The sequence below is a fragment of the Furipterus horrens genome, unplaced genomic scaffold (assembly GCF_987537825.1).
Source record: "Furipterus horrens unplaced genomic scaffold, mFurHor1.1.pri manual_scaffold_4, whole genome shotgun sequence".
NCBI classification, from domain to species: Eukaryota; Metazoa; Chordata; class Mammalia; order Chiroptera; family Furipteridae; genus Furipterus; species Furipterus horrens.
This window is the reverse complement of record NW_028327174.1, coordinates 44,514,965-44,527,221: the sequence shown is the minus strand read 5'-3', so window position 1 is coordinate 44,527,221 and position 12,257 is coordinate 44,514,965. Positions and strand designations below refer to the sequence as shown.

Below are 12,257 nucleotides of genomic sequence, written 5' to 3'. Positions count from 1 at the left end.
GGGGCTTCTGGGACAAACGTTCGTGCTGTTAAGAATAGTGTGATGGTTCTTTTTTTGTATGCTTTTTCTCTGGATGTGATGTCTGGCATTATTATTATGACCTTGAAGGGAGCAAGCTGTTAGCTGAAGTTAATATTCAGTTTGATCATCATTCAATATTTAGCTCATTGAATATCTCTGCCTCCTAGGCAAATAGAGGGATTGCAATTTTTGGCCCACTTGTGTGTGGACAAAGTTACCAGTAGTGGTCAGTGAGTTGTGAGCAGAAACAATGTGTGTTATTTCTGAACTAGAGCATTTAATTGTTGGTATAAACTGCTCTAGAGTTCTCTAGAGTATCAGCAATTTTCAAGATGTTTAAGATGTTGTCCTGGTTCCTTAAGTAACTATAGTGGGAAAAAAGAAAACCTGCACAGCTGTCCTAGATATATCTATTTTCAACATATATTTTTTAAATCAAATAAAATAATTTACATTTTGCTAATAAAGTCTAGGCTTTAAAGACAAACAGAAAGTTCTCTAAGGCTCTGATCCACCATTCTCTGAGCCTCAGCGTCTACATTTAGAAAAGGAAATAATAATATATATCTTTTTGGTACTAGGCTTATCAAAGTGATCACTTCGTAAGTTATATAAAAGTTAAATCACTATTGAACAACTGTAACTAATATAATATTGTATGTCAAATAATTGAAAAAAAATTAAGTATATTTTATTATGTTGTTACAGTAGTTCCAATTTTTTCCCCTTTGCTCCCCTCTGCCCAGTACCCCCCTTCCCTCGAACAATCCCACCCCCCTTAGTTTATGTCCATGGTTCATGCATATACATTCTTTGGCTTCACCCTTTTCTATATTATTCATAACTTCCCCCTATCTATTTTGTATTACCAATTATGCTTCTTAATCCCTGCACCATTTCTCCACTTCTCCCCCTTCCCCCTCCCAGCTGATAACCCTCCAAATGATCCCCATACCTATGATTCTGTTTCTATTCTGGTTTGCTTAGTTGGATTTTGTTCTTATTTTTTAGATTCAGTTGTTGATAGTTGTGAGTTTGTTGTCATTTTAATGTTCATAATTTTGATCTTCTTTTTCTTAAGTAAGTCCCTTTGACATTTCATATAATTACAGCTTGATGATGATGAATTCCTTTAGCTTTACCTTGTCTGGGAAGCTCTTTATCTGCCCTTCCATTATAAATGATATCTTTACTGGATAGAGTAATCTTGGTTGTAAGTCCTTGCTTTTCATCACCTTGAATATTTCTTGCCAGTCCCTTCTTTCCTGCAAGGTTTCTTTTGAAAAACCAGCTGATAGTCTTATAGGCATCACTTTGTAGGTAACTCTCTGCTTTTCTCTTGCTGCTTTTAAGATTCTCTCTTTACCTTTAACTGTTGGCATTTTAATCATGATGTGTCTTGGTGTGGTCCTCTTGGGTCTAGCTTGTTTGGGACTCTTTGTGCTTCCTGAACTTGTATGTCTATTTCCTTCACCAAATATGAGAAGTTTTCCTTCTTTATTTTTTCACTGAAGTTTTCAATTTCTTGCTCTTCCTCTTTTCCTTCTGGCATCCCTATGGTTTGGATGTTGGCATGTTTAAAGTTGCCCCAGTGGTTCTTAAGCGTCTCCTCATTTTTTTCAATTCTTGTCTCCTCATTCTGTACTGGTTGACTGTTGTTTTCCTCCTTATGTTCCAAATCATTTATTTGAACCCTGGTTTCCTTCCCTTCACCATTTCTTTTGTGTGAATTTTCCTTCGTTTGATTTAGCACAGCCTTCACTTCTTCCCTTATGCATTTGCCATACTCAAGCATATCTGTCAAGCCTGTGTGCATCTTTATCACCAGTATTTTGAACTCTGCATCTGTTAGATTGGCTATCTCCTCCTCGCTTAGTTCTCCCACTGGAACCTTGATCCATTCTCCCTTTTGGGCCATACTTCTCTGTCTCCTCATCTTGACAGGCTCCTGTGTTTGTTTGCCTCTGTGTCTAAATTAGAGCTATCGCTTCTTTTATGTTGTAAGGGGTAGACCCTTAAGTTTCACATCAGTAGAGGGCGACATGTTTCACCATGTTGTGGCGCTGTCTATGGGGGAGGGGTCTGAGAGGAAGCAATGTTGCTTGCTCAGCACTCGCCCCTTTTCCAGGCACTTCTCCCACTTTGTATGGGACTGGCACCTCTCTAGTTGTTGCCCTGGCTGTCGTTCCCAGAGTGGGTGGGTCTGTTGACATTCTAAGACTTTAAAGAAGTGGATTCTGCTGAGAGACTGGCAGTTTCTTCCTCCACCCCAATCTCACTGGTTTGCACAGTCAGAAGCAATGAGGTTTTATTTTCCCAGGTGCTGGAACCATGAGCTAAGTGGTCTGGTTTAGTGCTGGGAGTGCTCCCCAGGTGTCCCTCCTGACTTTTTTAAATGTGTGACTGTGCTTTCCAGCAGCCTGACGCTGCTACCACTGCTACTGCCACCACACCATGTCCTCTCTGCCCTTGCTCCACCCTTCCTACCTGTCTGGATGAGTATTTCTTCTTTATATCTTTGCTTGTTGGACTTCTATGCAGCTCAGTTTTCTGGAACTTCTGGTTGTCTCTAGTTTTGAGGTAGTTGTATTCTTTCTTAGTTGTGGGGGGAGATGCAACATGTCTGTCTGGGCCTCCATCTTGGCCGGAAGTTGCCCCCCCAAAATTTTTTAAATATAAAAACCTATCTATCTAAGTTTATTAGACAGACAAATAATATAGAGAGTCTAACACATAGTTGACACTATAAATTATATCAATTATCAAAATGCAAAATGTTTTATCTTTGGTCAGGGTTCGTACAAGAAGCAACCAATGATTACATAACTAAGTGGAACAACAAATTAATGTTTCTCTCTCTTTCTCCCTTCTCCATCTAAAATCAGTAAGTAACAAAAAAAGTTTTTAATATTTTATTAAATATTAGGGGAAGGGAGGGAGAAAGAGAGGACGAGAAGCATCTATGTGTGAAGAAGCATCGATTGGCTGCCTCTTGCATTACCCCAGCTGGGGGCCTGGTCTGCAACCCAGGCCTGTGCTCTAACCAGGAATCAAACTGGCACCCTGTGCTTTGCAGGATGACAACCAACCCACTGAGCCACACCAGCCAGGGTGTAAAAAAATTTTTTAATATAAAATGTTTTAATTTTGTCTATCAGAATGCATATTTACTAAATAAGAATAACATCATAGCTTTAAGCTTTTAAAGAGTAATATAAAATTTCTCTATTTGCATAAGGAAACCAGTTCAAAATTTTCCAAACCTATTATTTATAATTTGATCAAAATGATGCTTGTTTCTGGGTCTTTAAAATCAGCTGTGGACTCTTGATTCCAGAAATCTTATTACAAACAAACAAACAAAAAGCTAAAATGTTGCTGTGGAAAAACAAATAAGATTGTCCATTGAATGTTTCTGGATGAAATTGTAATCACCAACTAGAAATATCCCTGGGGCGCTTGACAGAAGCAAATGAAAGCTGGCTGTAGGTAAACATGCCTACGACTTAGGCTGCACAAGATCCTCAGCGATAAAATTACACTGAAGATTAATCAAGTCAAAATTTATAAAACATGCAAGCAAATAATCAGCACATGCAAGAGTCAGTGGACAAAATTAATAGAAGGATCAGACTTCCAATACACAGATAAAAATATCAGATATATTCAATAAAGATGATTAAAATTATAAAAGATAAATATGAAAATATATCAGAAGACTAAGACTAGTAGAAAAAATCATTGAAAAAGAAATAAGTACAATTTATAGAAATAAAAAGATATAGCTACCATAGCTGGTGTGGCTGGTGGGTAAGGGGTTCGATTTCCAGTCAGGGCACGTGCCTGGGTTGCCAGTCAATGTTTCTCTTCCTCTTTTTCTCCTTCCCTTCCCCTCTCTCTAAAAATAAATAAATAAAATAGTTTTAAAAAGATATAGCTATTAAAATATTTGTAAAATTAGCATTCTGTCAGAAGACCAATTTACACTTCTTAATCCCTTTACCTTTTTCACCCTGTCCCCCACCTGCCACCACTGACAACCATCAGTCGTTATCTATATCTTTGAGTCTGTTTTAATCTTTTTTGTTTATTTTGTTCTTTATATGTTCACATGTAAGTGAAATCATATGGTATTTGCTTTTCTCTTACTGACTTATTTCACTTAGCATTCACATATCTTTAAAACTTTTTTTATTGATTGATTTTAGAGAGGAAGGGTGGGGAAGAGAGAAAAAGAGAAAACCATCAATTTGTTGTTTCATTTATTTACGTATTCATTGGTCGATTCCTGCATGCACCCTGACAGGAGATTGAACCTGCAACCTTGACAACACTCTAACCAACTGAGCTACCCAGCGAGGGCTTCATATACCGGTATGTTTTTGACTAAGGTGTCTATTTAAGTTTTTTGCCCATTATTTGTCTTATCATTGAGTTGTAAAAGCTTTTTATATATATAGCTACAAGTCCTTTATCAAATATATGATTTACAAATATTTTCCAATCTGTGGTTTGTCTTTTTACCTTACTATGTCTTTTGAAGAGCAGAAGTTTTTAATTTTCATGAAGTCTAATTTATCAATTTTTTCTTTCATTGCTTGTGCTTTAAAGTCTTATCAAAGAAATCCTTGCCTAACCCAAGACTGTGAAATTTTCTCCTAGATTTTTTTCTAGGATTTTCATAATTCTAGCGCTTATAGTTACGTCTATGATCCACTTTGACTTTTTGTGTATTGTATGAAGCAAGGGTCTAAATTTGTCATTTTACATGTGGATATCCAATTATTCTAGTACTATTCATTGAAAAAAATTATCCTTTTCCTTATTGGGTAGTCTCAGCACCTTTGCTGAAATTCAATTTACAATAAATCTAAGGGTTTTTATTTGGACTCAAAAATACATTATTGACTTGTCAAATTCTAGTGATAATTAATGCTTTAATTTCTCCCCAGAGTACCTAGTTCTATTTAACCTCCTTTATTGGGTTATATGCTAGCATTATCAATTTCTCTATATTTTGAACTCCCCTCAAAATTATTATGTTATACAGTCCATGTTCATTCAAAAAATGTATTCATACACTTAGTATCTTTATGCTCTTCATTTCTTCTCATGTCTGAGAACTTCTACCTAGGACCATTTGGATCTGCTGGTGATGAATTATCTTAATTTTTGTTTATGTAAAACATTCCTGAAGAATATTTTCTCTAGGTGTTGTAGACCAAAAAAAAGGGGGGTGCTGTAATAAATCACAAATTCCTAACTGGGCAGGTCATGGTGAGTGGTCATGCACACCACAGAACTTTTTAATAAGTTTTTATCTTTGCCTTAAGCAAGTCCTATCCATTGTTTTTGTGCATGTAGGTTAATGCACCTTTGAAATAAGCCAAATCCTCTCTCAAGAGACTACATAATCTTGTTAGCTACTCTATAATCCAATGCTCACCTTGTTTTTTCCCACCTTCATGGGATCTCAAATGCATTAAAAAATTGCAAAACTCTTACTCTCCAGAGCATTTGATTTCTTGCTCTCAGCAGGTGTCATCAATTTGGCTCAAATAAACTTACAAAAATTTTCTACAGGTTTGAACATTTCTTATGTCAACATTATGGAAATTTAGTTTGGTAATTGTTTTCTTTCAGTTGATTGAAAAAAATTATTCCATTATCTTCTGATTTCCATTGTCTTCTTTAAACTAATTTTTATTTTCTTTGGGGTTTTATATTCTAGTTATATTCTTCCACTTCTATTTTCCAGATCACTATTTTTTACAGTTGCTTAAGGTTTATTTTTATGCATACAAGTTTTAAGAAAACAAAAATTTCAAAATACAGAGTATAACATATCAAGTGAAGTCATTCAGAGTTATTTCAAAGCATACGCAAACAACAGTACAAAGTACATGTATAGAAAACATTACATAATTGACATTTCAAAAAGCAGTGTTTTGGTTTTAAAATTCTTATCTATCATTCAAATAACACATATTTCAAAAGCTAAATTTTTAAAAATAATAACTAAATTAACACATAACTCTAAGACAATCTGATGGATGAGCTGTCTCTACCACAATCTTCAAAATAGTGCTGTTCAATTCTTCTACAGAAAGCAATGGGTTTGTGATAGTTTTTCTTCTTCTGAGAAAGTTCATCATTAGTCAATTTTGTGGTAAGAATGGGGTACAGAATGGCCAGATACCAGTGCATCTAGTTCAGTAGGCTGCTTATTGAGAAAACATGGTTGTGTTCCCAGACTTGGCTAAAGAGTTTGACAGCACTGATCAACATCTTCTAAGACCTGGGCCAGAGTCTTGTTATCGCATCCAATAGCTTTCATCTTACGTTCGACTCCCCACTGTTTCTGATGGGCCAAAATATGATTCAGAGGCCAAGGGCAAGGAGATCCATACCAAGCATGTGTGATCTCCCCTACTGTGGCTTCATCACACCACCAAAGGTACAACGCTGAAGACAATAGCATATTGTTGACTAATTCCATGTAGGCTTTCGTTTCTGCTGTTTGGATCCAGCCCATCACTAAGAGAATGACCCTTGGTTCTAACGAATAGGACTATTGGACCAAGTTCTGATACTACTTGATTTCCTACATGAATAAAAGGTACTTTACCAGATGGAGACCTATATTCTGCATTTTCCCTACAAACCACTTTGATAGACCGATTACACATTTGCAAATAGGCTTGCACAGCAAAAGAAGCTGCATTGACAGAAAGCAAAATTTGCTCTCCTTTCATTGCTGATACACTGTAGCCTTTTCAGGCCAAGTTCTGCAGCTGTGATCTGTGAGACAAAGGATTTTGTCACTAGAGACAGGTGGGCTGGGTGGCCTGGTGCCTGTGGTTCCTGCTATCAGAGGCCCTTAGCATCCTCTTCTGCAACCCCCGCAGCTCCTGGCAGCTAACTCCGGTGCCTGCTAAGACTTAAACTTACAAAGCTCACCATTATTTCTTAAATTTTGTCAAAAATTCTGTGAGACCCTTGTACTGAGTTCTTAATTTTTTAGAATGGTTTTAATTTTCAGTATTTTTCAAATTTGCAGTTGATGAAGGATAGCTATGAATTCCTCGTTACACATCCTACTGAGAGATGGACTCTAATTCCCCCACCCCCTCTCTGAATCTGAGTTTTTTAGTGACTTGCTTGGTCAATAGAATGCATTGGAAGTAATATTCCAGGATTTCCAAGGTTAGGACATAAGTTTTTAGGCTTGCACCTGGGCTTTTTGAAATGCTTGTATGAGGCCACTTAGCACTCAAGAAGCTCCTCTTGGGAGCCCAGTCCACATGCTGTGAAAAACAAGCCACATGGAAAATGTGCAGGTGCTGTCAAAAGTTCTAGACAGACAGACAGCAAACATCAACTTGTCTGCTGATTCCATGCAGGTGAGTTATCTTGAATATCAAACCCATTTAAGTCTTCTGAGAACTGTAGGCCAAAGACAATTCCGAAGTTTGTAGTCAAACCTGGAAACAGATTAAGATTAGCACTAGATTAGACTCAGTGCTCCTCTTTTGCCTCTCTTTTTCCAGCCAGTCTTCTCCCACCTTTTTCTTATTAATTCCCAGAGTTTTGGAAATTCCATTTTTAATCTCTTTTTCTGACACTCTATTCTTCTTTGTCCACTTGAAAGTGGACTATAAAGGGGAGTTTGGAAATGAGGCTGAATGTGCTCCTATATTAATACAATTGGAATTTATGAGAGAAAACAATGTACATAAAATGCGCAGAAGCTTGAAAAGACCAAGTTTTATGAATTTATCCTACCGAGCTAAGAGCTAATGATTAGTGATTCAGAACTTACACACATCTGGAAAAACAATTATGTCTATTATACTGCCATGCTGTGTTGGAAATTACTTGCCTTACTAAACACAAATATACAAAAATCCTGATGTTTGTGAGGAAAATTAATGCCTTTTCTTAGTCTACACTGTTTGTTTTTCAGGGAAATATTTGGCCCATAGCTTAAACAAAGTAATAAATTACTAAGATGTTTTAAGACAAGAGGTAACTTTCAATGGAAATGATTTAACGCAAATATGCAAATCTAGGTACTAACAAGCTGTGTTACAATGGGGTTTAACATACTAATATACAATAGAAGGTTTTCTAGGGAACCTCTGAATTCAGGGGAAAATTTTAAATAGTAAAATATATGACAATCATAAGCACTACTTTATATACAATATTATGCATAATATTTTACATTTATTTTGTTTCTTATGCTTAACGGGTAGTAATTATGTAATGTATCACTGAATGCTCATTAAATATTAATAGTTCATGGATATTTTTCAGAAATTTTATTTTTATTGATTAGGAAACATAAAATGTTTTCTCCAAATTTTAGGTGAGTAAATTCTAAAACAATATGACCTTTATTTATTCTCATATAACTACATATTAAGCCATCATTTACCATACAAAACTACTGCTACTGATAACATATATCCTATTTTGAATGCTTACTGTGCCAAGTACTATTCCAAGAACTTTAAATATATTATCTAATTTAATCCTTTTAAGTATCAAGGGAGGTGTGCACATATTACAGGCAAGGAAACCAAGTCACAGAGAAGTTGAGTAACCTGGATAGTTTCTTTTTCTTTTTCTTTTTTCCTGAATAACCTACATGTTTTATGGCTGTCATAGTAGATGATGTCTAAGTTTATGCAGAGATGCCCTGGCTCAGTGGATTGAGTGCCAGCCTGCAAGTTGAAGGGTTGCAGGTTCAGTTAGTTCCCTGTCAGGGCACATGCCTGGGTTGTGGGCCAGGTCCCCAGTTGGAGGTGTGTGAGAAGCAACCAATCAATGTTTCTCTCACATAGCAATGTTTCTTTCCCTCTCTTACTCTCTCCCTTCCCTCTCTCTCTCTCCCCCTTCCCTCTCTCTGATAATAAATAATAAAATATATTTTTTAAGTTTATGCAGAGTTAGTCTAAATAGCACATCTTACTTAAATGATATGAGTTAGTTTGGGCTTCATCTTACTACTCTCTTTTTCTAATACCTTTTTTAAATTACTGTTAAGGGTACTAAATTAACATCAGTAGAATGCCAGATGCTAAAACCTAGAGGTTATGATAATGTTAAAGATGAACTTGGCTTTTTGTGAAATTTTATCAACCTAAAATTCCAGTGTAAGTGAAAAAATGCCTAGTTACCCTGGTACAATCTTATTGGACTGGTCTTTTAAAACCCACGTTTTCATCTCCATAGCCAATGTCCGGAGTCCTAAGGTTGGACTGGAATGTTTTACGGCTGCAGTACCAGATGATGATCTCAGTATGAGCTCTTTCAACATTCTGCATTTGTCTTATACTGTCAAATACTCATGATAATTGGTTTTTAAATTCCTTATTCACAGAGGTATCTATATTTTTGTGTTGTATGTACTATAAATAGTTTAGCCTAGAAATTGTCAAGCCTCTTTTTGAATAGAACTTCTGCCTTATTTTTAAATTAAAAAACAAACATGTTTTTGCATTCCTTCACTTAGTTATCATCTGATGAACTCAAATACGTAGCTGGAGATAATGTGTGCCCTCTCCACCATATTGTTTGAAATTAAAGACTCAAATTGCAGAAACGCATAGATATCAATTATGAACTACATTTGTCTTCTTAAAATCCTTTGAAAAAAATCTTTACTTGAATAAACCAGAGAGATGATGATTCATGCCATAATTTTATCTCATGAAACTATAGCAAATCTCCTTTGGCTAACATCCCAGCCGAACTCTAAATATGATATAAACCTAGATGAAATATAGCTGTCAGATTCTGTACTCATTTTAAGTTTCTTAAATCTATGCCCAAGTATTGTATTTGACCAGCTGTGGCCACCAATTACAGAGAAGACAAACTAAAACCAATGGTATGGTTTTAAGTCCTAAGTAATTATCGTATTTTCCCCCCAAAGTGGGGGGAAATGTTTGTGTGTCTTATGGAGCGAATATTGTGTCACAGACCATGATGTGTATTACCTGATCTGTCAGCAGTGGCGACAGCTGTTAGAAGAGGAAGTGGTGAGTCCACATGAAACCCCTGGGGATGCTTAAATGTCCCACTCTACTGCTGAATCTCAGGGCATCTGGTCAGTTGCTGTTTGCCTCTGCCCATCACCCGGGACCTGGGAGAGTGCAGAGAGCTGCCTGACACTCCCAGCTACAACCGCTGACCTGTTGAATCAGCTGAGGCTAATAACAGGTATGAGACACTGTGCCAACTGCCAGTTGTCTTTGACACTGGGTGGGGTCTGTGTCAGTAGAACTGCCTCCAATCACCAATCACTGTGTCTTAAGCTCTGCCAATCACGAGAGGCAGGTGGGTGGAGCTGAAGTAACATGTTCTCAGCTGGATACTGGCTCCATTAGTTGCTACAGTTGTCTCGTCTACCTCCATACTGTTTGCAATGCACACCAGATTTCTGTGTGAGGAGGCCAGCAGTGACTGGGTGAGCAGCCATAAATGCTGAAGTTTGTAGTATATAAAGGGAGTATGGTGGGGCCACTATTCTAGTAGTAACACAGGCACTGAGGGGATTAAAGGGTATCACTAGCTGTAACAGACACTGGGGATAGTCCGCCAGAACCTGTAACTAGGATAGTGATACTCTCAGTGACTGTTACAACTAGTGATACCTCTTAACTCCCTCAGTGCCTGTTATTTTAAAGGCCCCACCTTAAAGAGTACCTCCAACCATCCAAAAATCCCACTTCTCTCTCGGGAGGTTAGCCCGGTTAGAGCATTAAAATTAAAAAAGCTCATCTCTGTCATAAAATGGGTAGTGGGCAGTGAGAAGTGATGAGCATTTTTTATTTGAATGCCTGAACCAGGCTAACTGCTGCCAAGGGACAAGTGGGAGGAAGTGGAGCTTTCAGAAGGTTGGAGGTACTTTTTAATCCCTTAGTTCCTATTCTGTAATGCCCTGGCCTCACACCACCTTAGCACCAGTCTGTGGCTCTAGAAAAATGGTCAGTTTATGCAGGAGGTTGAGGTGGCTGGTGCCGTGTAGGACAGTGATCTGAAAAGTGCCAAAACCATAACTGTGAAAACCTCAGGACATGAGAAAACCCGTTACACAGCTGTGTTGTCCTGCTGTGTAGATGGCACCGAATTGCCACCGATGTTAATTTTTAAAAGGAAAAACTTTCCAAAATAAATGATTCCACAAGGAATTGTTGTGCATGTTCATGAGAATGGGTGGATGGACGAAAATGGGAAGAGAGCATGGATTGAAAAAGTGTGGTCCAAACGTACTGGAGGGCTTTTGAAAAAACCTGCCTTATTAGTGCTCGACCAGTTTAGAGCACATATTAACGAAACTACCAAAAAGAGCTTTAAAGAAGTGAAGACTCATCTAGCTGTAATTCCTGGGGGTCTTACCAGCCAGTTACAACCTCCCAACATTTCCATCAACAAACCATTTAAAGACTTTATGCGAGAAGAATGGAACAAATGGATGGCTGCTGGTAATCATTATCTGACACCTACTGGACAAATGAAGAAGCCCACTATCACCCAAGTTTGTGAATGGGTGAAAACAGCATGGCACCCAGTGAAGGATGAAACCATTGTACGGTCATTCAAAAAATGTGGCATTAGCAATGCCTTAGATGAACTGAAGATAGTATCATGTATGAAGATAGTGAAGAAAGTGATATCCGTGATTGTGAGCAACTGAGCTTCATAAATTCTGCCACTAGCGATGATGAGCTCTTGAGGTTCCCAGAAAACTAGAAGAGTACTTGAACCATAAATTCTCTCCTCATTTGTTAATGACAGTGATAATGGTTCTTAATACTGCTGTTGACTGCTATTCACTTTATGTGGTTGAAATATTCTGTTATATTTTATTAAATATTTTAGTACACCATTTGGTTCAGAATATTTTTTTTCTTGTTTTCTTCCTTTAAACCTAGGTGTGTCTTATGGTCAGGTGCATCTTACAGTGCTAAAAATACAGGTAATCACTTTTTGCTACAGTTCTGGGAGGTGCAATTATTATATCAAGCACTACATAATTTTTGCTTTTTCATTCAGTTCTGTGTTTCAGTGTCTAGCATAGAAGATTTTCTTTAATAATAGTAGTAGCAAAATGAGGAAAAATAGCTACAATTTGAGAACCTACTATGTGCCATGTATATTATATACATCATTGCAAATTGTCTTCACAATCCTGGAAGACAGGTGTTGACCATAGGCAAGGGTAG

At 37.3% G+C, this 12,257-nt stretch overlaps 1 pseudogene; it reads right to left on the bottom strand.

Moving 5' to 3' along the window:
• Positions 1–6,057: 6,057 nt before the first annotated feature.
• On the bottom strand, positions 6,058–9,353 carry LOC150011617 (metaxin-2 pseudogene; annotated as a pseudogene).
• Positions 9,354–12,257: the final 2,904 nt, after the last annotated feature.